The sequence below is a fragment of the Octodon degus genome, unplaced genomic scaffold (genome assembly GCF_000260255.1).
Source record: "Octodon degus isolate 3935 unplaced genomic scaffold, OctDeg1.0 scaffold00015, whole genome shotgun sequence".
NCBI lineage: Eukaryota > Metazoa > Chordata > Mammalia > Rodentia > Octodontidae > Octodon > Octodon degus.
The window spans coordinates 17,944,027-17,962,385 of record NW_004524591.1 but is presented as its reverse complement, the minus strand read 5'-3'; the positions used below and the strand labels follow the sequence as shown (position 1 = coordinate 17,962,385).

Genomic DNA, 18,359 nt, shown 5'->3' with positions numbered 1-18,359 from the left:
CTCCCTCCCTCCCTCCCTCCCTCCCTCTCTCCCTCTCTCCATAATTTGTTTTGTGATAAGAGAAAAGATAAATGAAGATAAGGGTGCTATGTAGACCTTCCAGAAGTTCTGTGAGGGTCCTCTATGGGCCTGTGACTGACGGTAAGCTGCATATGTTCAGAGTAATACAGTACCTGTTTTCAGAGCAGCTGCTTCAGGGTGAGGATGGAATAGAGACACCATATTGCATTCTAGTATGGCCATCCCACCCAATGTCCTAGTCATCCAACTGAGGTAACAGGAAGATCTCATATTAGAAATAAGAACTTCATGCTAAAATATGGCTTGTTGTAGAGCCACCCCAACAATGCCTACAGATTAAAAAAAAAAAAAAAATTCTGTAAGATTGTCAGAGAGGGGGCCAGGGAGATAACTCAGCAGTGTAAGTACCTGCCTGGCAAGTACAAAGTCCTGAGTTTGATCCCTGGTGCAAAAAAAAAAAAAAAAGATTATCAGAGGAGACCAGATCTTAGAAGTGAATCCTGACAAGTTAGAAAATCTTAGGAAACATTTTGGTTTTCCAGAGATTTGGTCTAATAAATTATAAATCTAGGCCTACATAAGCTCAGCTTGAAAAGTCTGAAGTTGAACTGCCTTCTAGAACAAACCTCAGGATGGTAGAAATGTGTTCCATATCACAGTGTCTATTGTACAATAGAAAATTACTAGACATGAAGAAACAGGAAAATCTTTTAGAGAAGGAAGACAAAGCATTAAAGAGACACCTTCCCCAGGATGGCCCAGGTGCTGGATTTAGGAGACAAAGACTCGAAAGCAGCTACTATATATATGTTCAGTGATTTAAGGTTAAAATATGCTAAATAAGCATTTGTGTCAAATGAACATAAAACTAGTCTGGATGCTTTATTTTCCACATTGCATCAGAATGTAACAGTTTAATGAAAGCTTTTTTCCCTTTTCCTACTTTTCTTTCCACTCTAAAACCACACCTAATCCTTCCTGACTCTCACTCATCCTGTTACAGTTGGAGTCATTTTTGCCAGATTACAGTCAGTCATGGCCTCATTTAATAAAAAAATGCTGTAATTAGCAGAGCTTGTACTGCCCTTCTATTTATTTTATACAGACAAGCCTAAAGCATTTGACTTTTTTTTAAATTTAAAAGCAGTGAATTTTTTTTCACAAAACCACCTGTTTATGGTCTTCCAAGAGCAGTCATATTTATTGCAGTACAAAGCCCACTTTCCTATTTCCCTCCCGTGTCTACCAGATCTGAAGTTCTGCTGTGTGCTGGGGGTGGGGCCTAAAGCATGCCATAAAGCTATTCCATGCTTTCAGGTCTCATGTTGCCATTTTCTTTTTTTCAAATTATTTTATGTGTGTGTGTGTGTGTGTGTGTGTGTGTGTGTGTGTGTGTCCAGCTCAGCCCACCAGGGGGCGGGGCTGGTCAGCATGTGGTGCTGGGGGATTGAACCACGGTCCTTGTGCTTTGCTAAACTTGTTGTAAGTAGGTGCTTTAGACCACTGATCCATCTCACCAGCCCAATGCTGCCGTTTTCTTAGCCTATGTTTTTATGGACATCAGTTGAGATGGCTGCCTGCCGGATTTGCTTTATAGTATCTCTAGCCTTCTTGGCAATATTTATTGTGTGCTGCAGAGACCATACACTCTTCAGGAGTATTGGGAACCTAGAAAGAGAGGCTTTGTGGGACACTGTGGCTTGCTCCAGCAGAATTAGGCTGTGTTGCTGGCACAAAATAAATAGTAGAAGAAATGAGTCTTCGCAAAGCTAGGTACTAATGATTCACTTGCTAAGCCCTGGGCTGCAGGAAGTCTTTATAATCTACAGTTTTTTCCTGGAAAATGTTTTAATCAAGTTGCATAAACAACCCAGATTACATTAAGCTGGTGTTTTTAATCTTTATATTTACTCATCAATATTTATGGTGGATGCTGTATGTCTCTGAGCCTGGTTCAAAACTGCAGTACTTTTTCTCAAAGCCTTCAATCTTATTGCAGACCAATAACAATTCAGTGGTGCTGAAACCATCTGGAAATAGACTTAGAATCCTAATGTAGGACCAGGGAGACAGGGAGATAGCTCAGCAGCAGAAGCGCCTGTCTAGCAAGCGTGAGGTCCTGAGTTCGATTGCTGGCACCAAAAAAAAAAAAAAAAAATCCTTATGTAAAAACGCATTTCCTGAACCTTTTCTTAAGGTGCTTTTCATTAACCCCAACTGTGAGACTTCCCTATTGACCCTTCTTAAACCCTTAACCACTGTCTGTGGTTGCACATTTGCTGAAGACCTGTAGGGAGTCAGCCCTTCCTGCCTTATCTTGCCTCCACACTTGGCTGGCTGCTGGACATCAACTGTGCATTAGCCAGTAAGATTAATTCCTCTATACCCATAACCTGGCTGCCTTGGTAACTTTGTTTCTTTACCTGTGTTATGGTTCATGTCTAGGCGTCCCCCTAAAGCCTCATGCAGTCATGGGGCAGCTTCTAGAGTTTGTGATTAATTCTTTTTTTTTTTTTTTTTTTGCAGGTTTTAAAGGAATTTTTTTATTTACTGTTTTTGATGGCTATAAATAAGTGTTTCCACCATGGAAAAGAAAGTTAGCACAGTACATTTTCATGACAAGGGAATGGATTTTCTGAAGTCATCTTCAATAGGGTAAAAACTTAGAATAACAAAACAAAACAAAAAAGGCCTGAATGATGGAATTCAGTTCTTTATATAAAATCCCTTGGGGGGGGATTAAAACCAAAAAAAGGGGAGGGCAAAATTTAAAAAAGAAAGGAAAAGGAGAGAAGTTAAGAGGACTCCTTGCTTCTCCGACTTCTCTTTAGCTTCCTCTCCTCAGGGTCGTGGTTCTCCTCCTTCATAGAGAGAGCTTCTAGCTTTTCAGCTACTTTTCTGCATTGTCATTTTTGCCTGGTGCTTTCTTTTCTCTCTCTTCAGTTTCTTTTTCTTTTTCTTTTTTTTTTAATTTTTTTTTTTTTATTTTTCAAACTTTGGTGTAAGTTTTTGTGCATTCTCAGCACTTAGGAAGCGGATGGCAAGCCCCTCCGGCTGGGGATACTCATCGGCGAGGTCAGCATGGGTGTCCCAGACCAGGCGCGGTCACTGCCAGCATTTGGCGTTCGCTCCATCATGGGTGCGATAGGATGGTTGGCGCAGATTTTAAGGGGCTTGTCCCTCATTAGGAGGCAGATGGTCCCCTTATCCTTATGCTTCCAGAGCTTGACATCACTCGTGCCTCGTTCCATCCATTCTGGACTATCATTCTTGGAAGCAAATTGGAACAATTTTGCTTACATTTTAAAAAGTTCCTCCTCATCTTCCTCTAGTGTTTTAATTTCTTGCTCAGGAAGAGAAACTATTGGTTCAAACTGGGGGTCATGGTAGGATTCATCTGCATTCTCAATGGAGGTATCGTGGTCCCCATGAGTATCCTTGGTGGCCGCCGTGGGGCGCGGTGGCAGCGGCTCGCCGGCTCCGTTGTTGCTGACTCCACGGCCTCTAGGTGGCTACTCTCTCCTTTCCTCCACGTCTGACGCCAGCACCTCCCACCTGCCCGCTCTTCCCTCTGCTCCCGGACCCGAACCCCCTAGAGTTTGCGATTAATTCTTGATCCAGTGCCTGGATTATGGGTGTGAGCGCTGCACCCACCCTGCGGTGGGTGATCAGCATTACAGTGTAAAAGAGGAGAAAGAGGCTGGCTGTCCCTGCCGCCGCTGCTCCTCCCTTTTTCCTTTGCTCTTTGCTGTTTTCTACCACCATGAACTACTGCCCTCTGCCATGTGCCGATCTGCCATGTGCCACTCTGCCTTGGAGCTGGCTCCATGAAACCTCTATTAACTGTGAGCTAAACAAACCTTTCCTTTCTTAATTTTGGGTGCCGGGTATTTTGTCCCCGCAAAGAGAGAAGAGTAACCCAGAGAACCTGTGATAAACCCTACACCTCTGTACCCTGCAGATGCTAATAGTCAATCCAGAAAATCAGAGTAGTGCAGCTCATCCCACTGCAAACACCAGCTTCCTATCCTCAGCTCGACCCTCTAAACTGCCCTGAAATCTTTTCCTCTCCAGTGAAACCTTGCTAACTGACCACAGTTCAGTTTCAAATATTTCCCACCATACTCAAGTTCCCAAAGGAATTCCCTGTTGCACTCGGTTCCTGTGCTAAGAAAAGCAGAGGCCGTTTCCGTGTCTGGTCTTAGCTTCCCTCTTTTTCAACACAAAATGCATCTGGATCTTTTATGTATGTTCTTCTGATTCTCCCCTCCTGTGTTCAGAGCCATCACCATGGCCTGCATGCTGCACCCATCTCTCATCTGTGCAGCTTCCAACTCTGGCTGTCTGGCTTCCTCTAGTCATGTTACTCATACCTTAAAGTCTTGCCTGTTGTAAGATTTCCCCTCCTGGTTGCTGTTTTCTTGGCAGTGATGACTGCAGTACCTTCTGTAAGTCTGTTCTCTCTCCCACCAGCTTTGAAGTTGGTCGTCTCTTTCTTCTCGAATCTTTTCTCCCTTAGGCCCTTGAGCTTGCTCCATGCTGGTTCTTCTGCATCTTTGCCACCTGAGCAGCGACTTCTCCCTAAATTTTGTCCCTAGTAATGTGCTTCTCTGTCTGCATTTGCTGCATCCCAGCACCTTCGCCCCATCACCTGGAAAGGACTCCCTGGCTCCACAGTCCCAGGCTTCCTCCCATCCTCGTTTTCGCCCGCTCAGCGTGTGGCACAGGGACGTTCAGCACAGGCTCAGCTCCCCCAGAGCCTTCCCGTCCTTCCACATCCCTCTGCCGTGGTGTTTCTGGGGTCAGAGTGTTGTGTAACAGACACTCGTGCGCATCTCGGAAGTGTGGAGATAATTGTCTTCTGTGAGTCATCAACAGTGGAATGGAGAATAAATCACTGTCTATAGCTTAGAATGTATTAGATCTGTCTCTACTGACTTTGAGTGATGTAAAATAAAAAATACACATATATAATATGCATTCTGTATAAAGCCCAATTTCAGCCTCCCGTTTTCAAAAAAGCAAGTGTCACAACCAGTACATTCTGAATAAGCACATGAATGACAAGCAGTTTTATCTGTGTGTCTCCTGTTGCCCTCCTGTTGTGTATCTTACTCATCTTTCTGTCTCTTGCCTCCTCACACCTGACTATGGCAAACACTTTGCACATGGCATAAAATTAAATCACAAAGTGGCAAATTATAACATAAGCGATGACCTTGGCGCTCCCACCCCCACCCCCACCACACACATTTACAAAATGACTCGAGGCACTACACCTCTCTTATTTCATTTGGAAATTCAGATCGCTGGCAGTAATCTACTTGATTTATCACTTTCCCCTTATGTGCAGCACCTTGGAGTTAATTAAGAAGACCATGAATCTTCCCTCTGTAGCTCTAGTGCATTCCCATTTGCAGAATTCTCTCATATTGCTGAGACTGTTGGTTTGGGACTCAAGTTGAAACATTACTTAATTTTCTCACATTGAGGTTCATTATGCTGAGCCTAAAGACCCGTCCTGCCTGTGAGGGCCTTCTCACTGGCAACCTTTAAGATACCTCTGTGTTCCCAGTTTCTAAATAACTTGTTCTCATTTCCTCCACCATCGCCAAGACTTCGGTCACTGGCTCAGGGCAGTGCAGCTAACTCAGCTGCATGTCGCCTGAAAAACCACCTCGACCCCAGCCACCATGCAAGAGCTGCCCTGGAGTGCCCCGCCTCTGACCTGTGCCTGACTGCTTTCAGCAAGGGCAGTCTGACATAGAAGGACTTAGCATCTGTGTAGACATTTTCATCCCAGACAACACACAGGCCCATCCAGCAAATGACAGACAAATTGTAAGAAAGCAGATTAAGATGCGATATGTGTTTGTACCAACTCCTAGGATGAATGTATGCATTATGAATCACAAGAACAAATAAAAATAAAAATAAACCATTATCCTGAAGTTGTTTAAAGTTTTATTGAAATTTTCATGTTACAAAGGGCCAGCCAAATAGCTCAGTGAAGGGCTGGTGAGATGGCTCAGTGGTCTAAAGCACCTACTTGGAACAAGCTTAGCAAAGCACAGGGACCACAGTTCAATCCCCCAGCACCACATGCCAGCCAACCCCGCCCCCTGGTGGGCTGAGCTGGCCACACACACACACACACACACACACAAATAAATAAACAAATAGCTCAGTGAACTAAAGCACCTGCTTAGACAGGCACAGGGATGGGGGTTTGATCGGAGGTGTGCTGTGCTGGCCCCACCCCCAGGGTGTGCTGAGGCAGCTACTGAAACTGGGCGTGGTGCACCTGTAATCCCAGCGCTTGGGGGGCTGAAAACAGGAGAATCACTGAGTCTGATCTGTATAGTGAGACCCCATAATCCCTGTACTAAAATACATTTAAAAAAAAAAAAAAAGGAAAAAGAAAATAAATTTTCAGGCCAGCCAAATAGTTCAGCAGATTAAAGCACCTGCAAGCAGGCACAGCAGCTGGGGGTTCAGTCCCTGGGCCTGCCATGCTGGTCCTGCCCCTGGAACACACTGAAATGGCAATTGAGACTGGGCATGGTGGTGCACCTATAATCGAGAGGCTGTAACCGGAAGGATAACTACAAGTCTGATCTAGTAGAGAGACCCTGAACACCCTATACACCCTTCCCTAAAATTAAAAAAAAAATTTCATGTTATAAAAAAGATGAAATACAGTAGACAGAGAATTACTTGTTTTGTTCCATTGTTTGCAATAGAGGAGAATCTTTGTTGAGCACCTGCTAGGTTCAGGGTGCTAGTCAGTGTGCTTGGCTAGGTCACTAATCCTCACAGTGACCGGGCCTCAGCTTGTATCTCCCTGCCATACCTGAGGAAATGGAGCCCCAGGGAGGTTGTGAGAACTCTTAATCTTTTATTTTGCTATTTATTTATTCATTTATATTTTGTGTGACTTTGACCCCTTTGGCAAGCTGGTGAATTATTTGGATTACTTCCCAAAATAATGTTTTTAAATTTACGAACTAAAATATATAAGATTTCAAGGAAAAGCAACTTGTTAAAATGCAGTTGTCAAAATATAAAATTATGAGTTTGTACTATAGTAGTATGTGCTTCTTGGTCAGGTCTTCCACTGAGAAATTGTAGGTCCTGAGAATAGTTTCACTTTAGTAGTAAGTATAAATGTTCTGAGATACCTTCTACTATCCTACCATGTTATCAAAACACCTATGACTTCTACAGGTTCAAACTGGTGTGATAATGGGTCAGAGGTATAGCTCAGCAGCACAGTGCTTGCCTGGGAAGCATGAGGGCATGAGTTCAATTCCCAGTACAAATTTTTTTTTTAAAAAAGTGATGTGCTTAGTACAGCTCCTATAAAAGTACTGTGATTAGTATCATATACAAACTGCCTTTCTTTTTTTTCTTTTCTTTCTTTCTTTCTTTTTTTTTTACAGTACTAGGTATCAAACTCAGGAACTCACACTGGCCAGGCAGACTCTTATGCTGTGGAGCTATCTCCCTGGCCCTACAAATAACTTTTTGAACACTGTACTTCAGTTAGAAGATAAAAACATCTGAGTTAGGTGGCACAGTTTCTAAACAGTCAAACTTTTTGAGGTACATATACATATGTATGTGCTATGTGTGTACCTACATGTGTGTTCATCAGGTTTCTTATTTTTTCCTGGATGTCACAACCTCTCTGTACTAATGCAACACCTTGCTTCCTACAGTGTTCCACAATTGCTACACAACATCACACTATACTGTAGAATAGGTTGCAGCAGAAGCAATATCCAAAACTAAAATGTGTGGCCGGCCAAATAGCCCAGTGGATTAAAGTGTCTGCAAGCAGGTGCAGGGGGTGGGGATTTAATCCCTGGGCCTGCCATACCTTGCCCCGAAGGCATGCTGAGCTGGCAATTGAGACTGGGCGTGGTGCACACCTGTAATCCCAGCTCTTGGGAGGCTATAAACAGGGTGGATCACTAAGAGTCTGATCTAGCAGTGAGACCCTGAACATCCTGTAGACCCTTCCCTAAAATACAAAAAAAAAAAAACAAAAAAAAAAACCCTAAAATGTGTATTAGAATTTGTATTTTACAAAAGCAGCTTCACAGATATTTCCAGACATCAGATTTCTTGTTAAATTGTATGTTTGCTTAAGTGAGTCATGATTCTACTTTAAAGGATTACTGTTAGACCATTTTTCACGTAGATCAGAGACTTGCCTAAGTCCCCAGCTAGTAAATGAGTTGAGTTCTTAGATGTTTCCTGGTACATCCCCATTCTTGTCATCACCAGATTGCCAACATTCTTAGGTAGCAGGAGATCACTGCAGAGAACGAGTGTGGCCAAGGTAGCCTCCACTTTCCAAGCCTCCCGCTCTATTGTCCTGTGTAAGGCACAGTGCCTGTAAAATACTGAAGCTCGAAATTTACACACACACATAGTTCTTTATTCAGATGTGCAGACCATGTAGAATTACCAGACTTGAATAATTTAAGTGCTAGGTTGTATTTTATGTCATTGTCTCCAGTTGCTGATAAAACCAAATGACAAGTGAGGAGGATTTTTCATTCCATCCTAAGCAGGTGGTGATTTAGCTCTGGTCACTGTGCTCATGTCAGCCTTGTCTCAGGGGCTTTTTCCCTGGCTTGATTCAAGTTAGTGCATTTTCCTTGACAATCAATTCACTCTGCACTGTTGCTAAGGCCATAAATGTGATGTTCGACAAGCAAAAGGATTCGCAGAGAAGCCTTCCCACTGGCTTCCACCTTTTCCTGATCACTGAAATGTCCCTGCAGAGTTCAGTGACAACATGGGCCTGTGTTATTTACAGATGGTGAGGCCTGCGTTCAGTGCCTCTTGCCAGCTCCTGCTGATGAGCAGTTGAGAGATAGTATTTCGTGTGTCAAGATCAGAAATTTGATGTGGGTTTTGGAGCTGGTGTATCTTTGCTTGATTGTGCCGGGCTGCAAAGACTCAATCTTTTATTTCAAATGGAGAGCTTTGCAAGGACGAGTGTGTTTCAGAACCACAGTGTCACTTGGGCAAACTGGGGGCTTTGCCTCTCTGTCAGATGTGATGCAAGTCTGCCTTTTGCCCCAGACTGAGTGGCGTCACCATCCCCCAGTCACGAAGAGAGCACTATGGGCAGCGTGGGCCATGTGCAGATGCCTCTGTCATGTCAGCTACTGGGAAAAAGAGGATCCGGTGTCCATTTTATATTTGTTTTCATCTTCATTACTGGGATGGAATCGTTTGGAGCATCTTGGCTAAAACATTGCTTAGATTTGTTCTTCATTTTGCCCAGACAAAAATTCCTGCTTCCCTTTTATTGTCCTTTTTATCATTGTGTTTGGCACCAACCAGATTTAGTGATATACAGTTCTCCTGAGCTGAGTAAGTATGATGAAAAGCTAGTTTCTGTATTGCATTAATCTTCGTTAGGCGGCAGGCGTATGTTTGAAACCCAAAGCCAGATTGCTTTAAATAATAAAAGCACGTTATGCCATTAGCTCATTAAACTTTTCGAAAAATAACACTTTCTGATCCTTGGCATAGATTTATCTTAAGGGCTAGAACAACAAGGTTCTTTTTTAGATTCCCCCTCCCCCTCACCCCCGAGCCAGGGATTGAACTCAGGTCTGCACAAGTGCTTAGTCTACTGAGCTATCTCCCCGGCATTTTTTAGATTTTTAAAGGAGCCGTGCATATGGGCGCATAATATCAAAGTTAAATCTTAAGTCAAAATGAACAAACATTGTAAGGCCCTAAGTACCTAATTCTGTAGATACAAATCGCCTTAAATCACAAGTGACGCTCATGACAAACATCAGGTTCTAGCTCTGGAATTCTGCCTGGTACCAACTCTTTTATGCTACTTCAAAACAAATATTTATCTTTTTTTTTTTTTTAACAAATGTTGTTCACCAATGGGTACTACCTCTCCTGTTTGCTAATAAGTTTATTATGTGAACTATAAATTATGGGACTAATTCTATTATGTATAGAATAATTTCAGTCATGGTAAAGCAATTAAATCTGGATTTTGAGGTCATTAGCCATCTAATACCCCCATGCATTATGTCATATTTTGTCTTGTCATGGTATCTCAATATATACATTACAATGTATTTACTTACCCTCTGTTGATTGTCTTTTACTGCTAAAAATAAAGAGACCATGAATATTCTTATATCAGGCTTTGAGAACCTGTAGCACTCATATCTAATGTACTACTCATATCTAATGTACTCATATCTAATGTAGTTGCTGGCTTTGGTGCAGTCGTGTGTTTAACATTGAGAAATATCCAGGGTGTTGAAGTGATAGGACCATGTTACTTGCTAATAGCAAGGTGTGAGGCGGTCAATTATTTTGCATTCTCAGTAACGTTTTATGGTGTCGGTCATTTCAATTGCCATTCTAGTTGTTGAGTAGCAATAAGTAGGGTAATGTATCTCTTTAAATGTTTTATATAAAAATACAAAAAATAGGAAAAAGATTGAAAGAAATATTACCCAGATTTCATCAACTATAAATAAGATTTTTTTCATTTCCCTTAAGAGTTTATCCATATATCTACTGTATGTGGGAAAAAAACGCATCAAACTTGAAACTTCGTTGTAGGTCTCCTTTTTCCATTGCTATTCAGCAGCATGTGATTTCTAATAACCATGAAGAATTTGGATTCATAGATATGAGTGGCAAGAAGATGTTATTCAGTTTACCGTGACAAAGCTGGGTGGTGGTGTCTTACTCTGTTTTCTCCTCCTGCCCAGTCAGAGGCACCCACAGTCTCGCTGAGCCATTTCTGCCCAGGTTGGAGCAGAATGCAGTGGTCCTGCCATTTGTGCTGCGCAGCTCCCAGACAGCTTCATGGAAGTCTTGCTCTGCTGCTGGCTTTGACCACTTTCCCAAAGCCATCTTGAGATGGATGTAGCTCATATTTTTCCTTCTTCCCCAAAATGAGAACAGCTTTATAATTTTTTAAAATAAAAATAACATGCCTCTGTGTATGTGTTTGTAAGTGACTTTAAAAAGTAAACATAATGGAGAAGGGTAAAATCTAGAATAGTTGTCTCCAGAAGCAGACATGAGAAGGAAAGAGGCTCTTTTCTTGTATTGGTAGCCTTTTGTTTCTTTTGTTTTCTTTACTTTTTTTTTTTTGTTTTGTTTTGTTTTGGACATAGGGTCTCCTTACACAGCTCGGACTTGTAGGGATCCTCCTACCTCAGCCTCCCCAGCACTGGGATTCCAGACATGCACCACGACACCTGATTCCAGGCCCGGATGGATGGAACTCCAGACCTTGCCCTTGCCAGGCAGGCACTTATGCCACTGAGCTTTCACCCCAGCCCAGCTTTTTATTTCTTTTGGTAGTTCTGGGATCACAAGTTTCTGTTGCAGAATTTTTTAAACCCTTCTGAAATTCTTGGATGTTACAAAGCTGTTCTTATTATTAATGACTCATGTATCAATAAAACCTGTAAGAGAAAAATGAAAATAATTTTTGTTTGCAACATCATACCAGGAAACATCACTTTGCCCTTCTAGAATTTTACATAGACACATGTACTTTTTAATTTATATATATAAGTGGACCACACTGTCTATTCCATTTTTGTAATCCCTCTTTTCTGAAAATAGATGCATTGTGCAAGTATTTGTACATTATTAATTACAGATACATTGTCATTATATTAGGTACATATTAGCCTCCTATAGGCTTAGTATAGGTTTACTAAAAATTGATGCAACCAATCTTTCTTATTGAACATTTGATAGTTTTCATTTTTTTAAAGTGCTAGCATGTAATCAGTGTAACTGTGAACAGCTAAGATTTACGTCTTTCGCACTCTTGTGCATTAATCCTGCAGGGTGCATTTCCACCAGCCAAAATCTTGAGATACCTCACCCAAATGTCCTCCAGAGCCTCGTAGGATGTGTGAGTGTCTGTCCTGCCCTTTCTTAGCCAGAGTGGGAACTTGACGCTTCTGAGTCCTGGCCAAATGTTGAAAAACTTAACCAACAGAAATACTTGGTTGTGATTTTGCCTGTTTGCTTCAACAGCTTATTAAAATCACATTTTTCACCTTATAAAACTAACATCTAATCATGGTGGAAATTTGATGTACTAAAGAAGATAACGAGAATATTTAAATACTTCTATCCAGAGTTAACCATTTTCAATATTTCTGTATATTTCCTCATACTTGTGTATTTTTCCCATATTTTTCCATTTTCTTTCCCAAAATCAGGATCCTGGCTGGCATAGCATTCTGTCATACATTGTGAGCATTTGCTAACCTATAAATATCTTTAAACAACCATTTGGGAGCATTAATACTTAGTACATTGGATTGTTTCCCACTTGTCACTATTATAAATAATGTTATAATTCCCTATGCAGTATTTGAACACTTTAATGCTGTTTGCTACAGATCATCAAATTATTTTCATAAGGGATAGATAGCTGTATTTTTCTTACTAGTGGTGAATCAGAATAGTGTTTTACTATTTCCTTGCTGGCATTGAGGATTATCATATAATTTTTTTGCCCATTTAATCCTAAGCAAAACATTGGCACATAGTGTTTAACGATTAGTGTGAAGTTCAGTTTTGCATGTAGTAGGGCCATAGCATGGTCAGAAAGGTGCTGGATGTTTTCATGCCTGAAGGATCCAATTTCTAAGCTATCTTCTGGGAGATGACTATAAAGTGCTGTTAAAGTCTTGATTTGTCGTCCTAGTAGTCTTAGAATAATGGGTAAATGATTCATACAAAATTTCTTGCTTGAAACTGATTGCCTAGATAAATGTTTGTATGATTTTTTTTTTTTTAAGTCAAGGTCTCATATAGCCCAGGCTGGCCTCAACCCATGGAAGACCTCCCGCCTCAGCCTCCTGAGTGCTGGGATTACAGGTGTGTACCACCATGCCCTACATTCGTATGATTCTTGCACAGTAAAGATCATCTTGTGTTTAGATTTATTCCTTTCATTTCACCACTCGTGATCAAGGCATGAAAATATGAAGGCTGTAGAAGAGTAGGGAGCCAGATCTCTGAGCATGGAAAGAGAGGGAGGCATGTACCTGCTGACTTCCGGTATTGTCTTTTCCATGGCCCCACCCCCAACTCCCAAACAAACGCGAGATCAAGGTGAAAAATTGTAATAAGAAATGATTGTTGGGCTCTTTTAAACTCCTTGGTTTAGAATTGACATGGATCTTGACTAGCCTAGTTCCTTACTCCTTTGCGGTTCTGCTCTGTCTTGCCTGTTGACCTGGACACCCCAGTGAGCTTTCTTTTTAGTCTGAACTTGAGCAGCTATAAAGTCAAACCCCTGCCTCATCCTTACTTCTCACGTTGCTTAATTGTAAGCTCTCAAAACTGAATCCAGATCTCTGAAGGACTCCAGAGATGGGAAGGTCAGGTGGCAAGATCAGTTCTGGGGAGTTTCCTAAGAATTGTATTCAGAAGCTTCAACTAACAACAAAAAAAAGCAAGTAATGAAACCTGCCTTCTCACTAGAGAATGTTGGCCACCAGTGCTGGTCCCTGCACACAATTATCCTCTGCTTCTCCTCTGCATTTATGGAGGCTCAGAAGAGGGGAGGCCAGCTTGTGGCCCTCATCTCATTCCAGGCACAGCCACGACCACCATGTGCCTTGCACTGCAGGACCCCGTGAACTTGGCGGTGTCACTGTCAACCTGAATTGTGTTTTCTCACTTGCATCTCACTCCTCCATCCATTGCCAAACCACCCAATTCCCTCGTCACCGCCCTACTCTGCACAAAGTGAGGTTTCATTACCACATTTGTAATAAAAATACTGTAAATCACATAAGGCTGGTGTCAGAAAAGGCAGGTGGGGATAAAAGAAAAGCAGCCCTGTCTTCTTAAGAGTAAAACTCACTCTGCCTGCAAGCTGCTGCCCTGGAGAACCTGGTGTGTTAGCAGGAGAGTCTTGCACGTTGTTGCATGGTTGTGAAATGCATTCTAGAGTGTTGATGTGTTGAATACTTTTTCTTTTAGCAAATCTTGTAGAACTTGAAAGTGATGCCAGAATGCTGCTCATAAAGCATTCGTTTTTCCTGATTTCATTACCATGTTTTGCAATAGCAGGGAAGGGAAAGATTGGATTCTTCCAGTAGCTTTCAGGTTGAACATTCATGACAAAATTCAGAAACATGTGTATCCATGTGACATGTCACTTGACAGTTAATATTTTTCTGTCTCATCTTATTTTTATATATGTAATGGCTGCATTACTCATGTGTTTTTAGTCATGCAGTCGTATCTCTATACCCTGCCTCTTGACTTGTTCTAGAGATGGAACAAGACAAACTTCAGAAGCTAAATGCAAACAAGATGTGCAGGAATGAATTTCTTTTAGGGATAAGGGAGGAATGCCTGCTAGTCAGGGAAGATTTATGATTTGGGACTTTATTTTTCTCTTTGATTTTTGATTAGTCTTTAAACTTACCAAACTCCAATGTGCTCAGGATTTATAAAATACAAGTATCTTTCTTTTTTTGTTAGGAGTAAAGATCAAGAAGGATTAATCAACTCTTTATTGAGTATATGCAAATGTATTCTAAAAAGAGGTGTCACATGGTTTTTAAAAAGGAGATGTTCACCAGTTTATTTCATGAAGTTAGATTTGTGGGGGAGATTCAGGGATGCTGGGATCTGCAGTCCTTATTCATTTCAAAGATCAATTCAGGGTGGCTAGGGAGATAGCTCAGCGGTCTAAGTGCCTGCCTGGCAAGCACAAGGACCCAGGTTCGATCCCCACTACCACATGCCATGCCATCCCTGGAACCTCAGGCGTGCTGAGCTGGCCACCAAAACAGGATGTGATGGTGCATACCTCTAATCCCAGCACTGGGGAGGCTGGGACAGGAGGATCACTATGAGTCCGAGCTGCATAGCAAGAACCTGTATCAAATAAACAAAACATTTTTTAAAAAATCAACCCAGGATATCGGTAGACATGAGTGATAGATATTTATGTGTATTAATATTAACTGTGTATGTATCTGCTTTGTGAGACACACAGCTATAAAACATATTTGAATTTTCTTTTAGTACTTGTTATCAGTTATATGCTTTTTCTTAGATTTTGCATATAAAATGATTACAGTTATATTAGATGCTTGATTTTTTTTTTGTTTGCTTATCTGAGTTACAAAAAATCAAGGATCAAAGTTATGTTGGATGTGCAACAATTTGAAAAAATAAGAAATGCAACTTTTTGGTACTGTCAAGAGTTAGATCTTAGCTTAGATTTCATGCTGAAGAACAGTATGTACATGTTTTAACCTTTGTGTCTGATACGTACTGAAATGTGCAGTGCCGGTGTCTATAAATGAAACCCTGTACTTGTCATAGCTGTCTGAACTTCTGAAAAATCTGCAGTGCTTTTCTAGTTCTTCTCATGCTGATAATGTTAGAGAAAAGACACACGTACGAACATCCCCACACACTCACAAATGTAGCTGCTGCAATAAATTCCAGAGCACAAGGCACACTGGGAATGTGTCTTGCTCCCTTTATGCTTTTAATAACTTTTTTTGAGATTGCCTTGACTCATTTGAGGCAATATTTTAAGGACCAGATACATGAGTTACTCAATCAACCTTTTGTAAGATCCCTGACTATGAGAATAAATTGGTTTCTTTTTCTTTCAATTTTTTCCATTGTCTCTTTTTGGTTATCTTAATGAAAAGTAGTAGGTCATTAAAGAAAACCTATATCTTTTTTAATTCTTTTTTTTTTTTTTTTTTTTTTTTGCGGAGGGTGGAGGAACAGTCTCGCTGTGTAGATCAGGCTGGCCTCTAGCTCGCTGTATTACCCATGCTTGCCTCAGACGTGCGGTGACCCTTCTGCTTTACCCTGCTGAAAGCTAGATTACACATGGAATTTGAGACCACGCATGTTTCAAAGAAAAACAAAAACTATTTTCTAAATAATTAAAGAAGTAGTATGGGCCAGGGAAATAGCTCAGAGGCATCAGTGCCTGCCTAGTAAGTACAAGGTCCTGAGTTCGATCCTTGGTACAAAAAAAAAAAAAAGAAAAAGAAAAAGAAAGAAGTACTAAAGTAAAAATTGAAAATAGTACAATGGGGTAAATCATTTATATTTTACTATTCTTGCCCAAGTTTCACTGTGTTTCCTTCGTTTTTTTGAGTCTCATTCCAATTTTATAACCATTTTCATAAAGTTATAATGTGGACATACATTTATTTCTTGTCTCCTATGGCTGGGGAGATAGCTCAGTAGAATAAGCACATACCTGGCAAGCACAAGGGCCTGAGTTCAATCCCTGCTTCCACCAAAAAAAAAAAAAAAAAAAATTATTTCTTGTCTCCTGAGCATGTTCTTCCTTGCTGCATCTTCAGGATGGCTCTTTCACGACCATGTAATATTCCATAAGATAGAGGTCACTGAGCTCTGCCCTTCGTTTTGTCCAGATGTCTATACACACTTTCCATATTTCAAATGATTCTGAAACAAATAGTTTCGCTGAGCCAATAAATTTTGGTCTTGTAGATTATTTTATATGATCTTTTTCTTCAGAAGTGTTTTGATAGAGGGGGAGAGAATATAGATGTTTTAATGCTATTTCCAGAGAGTCTCCAACTTTTTCTCCTATGATGTGAGTTTCACATGATAACATGTATTAGACATTCCCAAGGGAAATTTAGCTTGCTACTAATCCCCACACAGGTGGGAGCGGGGATGGAGAAGTTCAGAACTGCCACCACTGGGTCACCAGTACATTAGTGCTGGTTCAGATGTTAGCCTCACTCCCACGTAAGACATCATGTTACAACAAAATAAGAAATTACATCAAAATAACTTGACACTTAACCTTCAGTGTCCTTTAGTTTACATAACACTGATCATGAAGAATAGATTTTTTTTTTTTAATCTTTTTTCAAAATTAATTTGGTGCAGTAGTCTCACTATGTAGCTGGGACTCATAGTGATCCTCCTGTCTCAGCCTTCCCATGCTGTGACTACTGGCGTGCACCACCACGCCCAGTCTTGGGGCTGGCAACACACACTCGAGATTCCAGGGCCAGCATGGCATGTGGTATGGGGGATTGAACTTGGGTCCTTGTGCTTGCCAGGTAGGCACTTAGACTGCTGAGCTATATCCGTAGCCCTTCAATTCTTTTCTCATCCAAAAATTAATTCTAATTCTTTTCACAACTGGAATAGAGCCCACACATGGCATTATTTCCAGTTTAGAGTTAACTGAAATTTAACTGAAATATGGAACAAGATGATGGTTGTGAGACCTATAATTGTCCTTGATGCAAGTAGGAAATAAGTTTGCAGAATGTTGCAGGCCAAAGCGTTTGTAGTATATGTTCCTGGGAAATGCTTCTTTCATGTGTTCACCTTCCTACACAGCAAGTCAATCCAACAAATTCCACTTTGCAGCACAGTTTAATTTAGAATCTGGCTCTGTAATTCTGAAACGCCTTGTATTCATTTTGTTGGTTTATTAAAGAGGCGAATCCCAACCCATTTGGTGGAGTTTGGACAGGAACAATAATGGCATAGGCTCATTCTGTTAGCCTTTGGAGAACATTCTGTTAACCTTTGGAGAACTTTAGCCTGTTGATTAAAAAGAGACAAAAAGATTTGCTGTTTATTTCAGATAAGCATATGTAGGATTATTCCACAAAGGCCAAAGTTCAAATTCCCCAGAATTAGAATCAGAGGAAACTGTCCCTTCAGCATGTTAAGTTACTGTTTTTAAAACAACCACTTTTTTTTTGCTGATTAAAAGTGATTTTAACTCTAGCGCTAAATATCAAAATGAAAATAGCAGCTAGGAAAGCAGTGCCATTAAAGGCAATCAATTTATAGCCTGGCAAAGCCTGCTTGCTTTCTTCTGTGAATTTGTTCTCCAATTGATGTAAGAGTCCAGATATAACTAGTATGCATAATTTATAAAATGCAAGGATGGGGTCCCTTTGACTTCCCTTGTCTCCAGGAGATTCAAGGGTTTAGCACAAAAGCTTTCTGTCTTTAGAAAAGCGACCCCTTGTTATCTGTGGGTCATGACCGACTGTGAATTACTCAACTGTTAGAGCTCCTTGGATACCTAGGTGGTGAGGACCAGCCATGAGGCTTAGCCTTCCTAATGCTTCTGACTATGGACCACAGGGTAATTTCCCAAATATTACTGAGCAGGGCCTGCCCCTTAGCTCAGTTCTTTAAGTGGCTGCTTCAAGAAAGCAGTCAGGCTCAGGTTGCTGTGGTTCCATCCCCGCAACTTAAGCCAGCCAAACCTGCCCTGAAGTCATTCAGAGCCAGCGGGG

The 18,359-nt window shown here is 41.1% G+C and overlaps 1 protein-coding gene and 1 pseudogene across 1 annotated transcript in view; one reads left to right on the top strand and one right to left on the bottom strand.

Moving 5' to 3' along the window:
• Jazf1 (JAZF zinc finger 1) overlaps positions 1-18,359 on the top strand; it is a 177,714-nt gene that overhangs the window by 24,987 nt on the left and 134,368 nt on the right. The window lies entirely within an intron of this gene.
• On the bottom strand, positions 2,817-4,559 carry LOC101565299 (annotated as a pseudogene).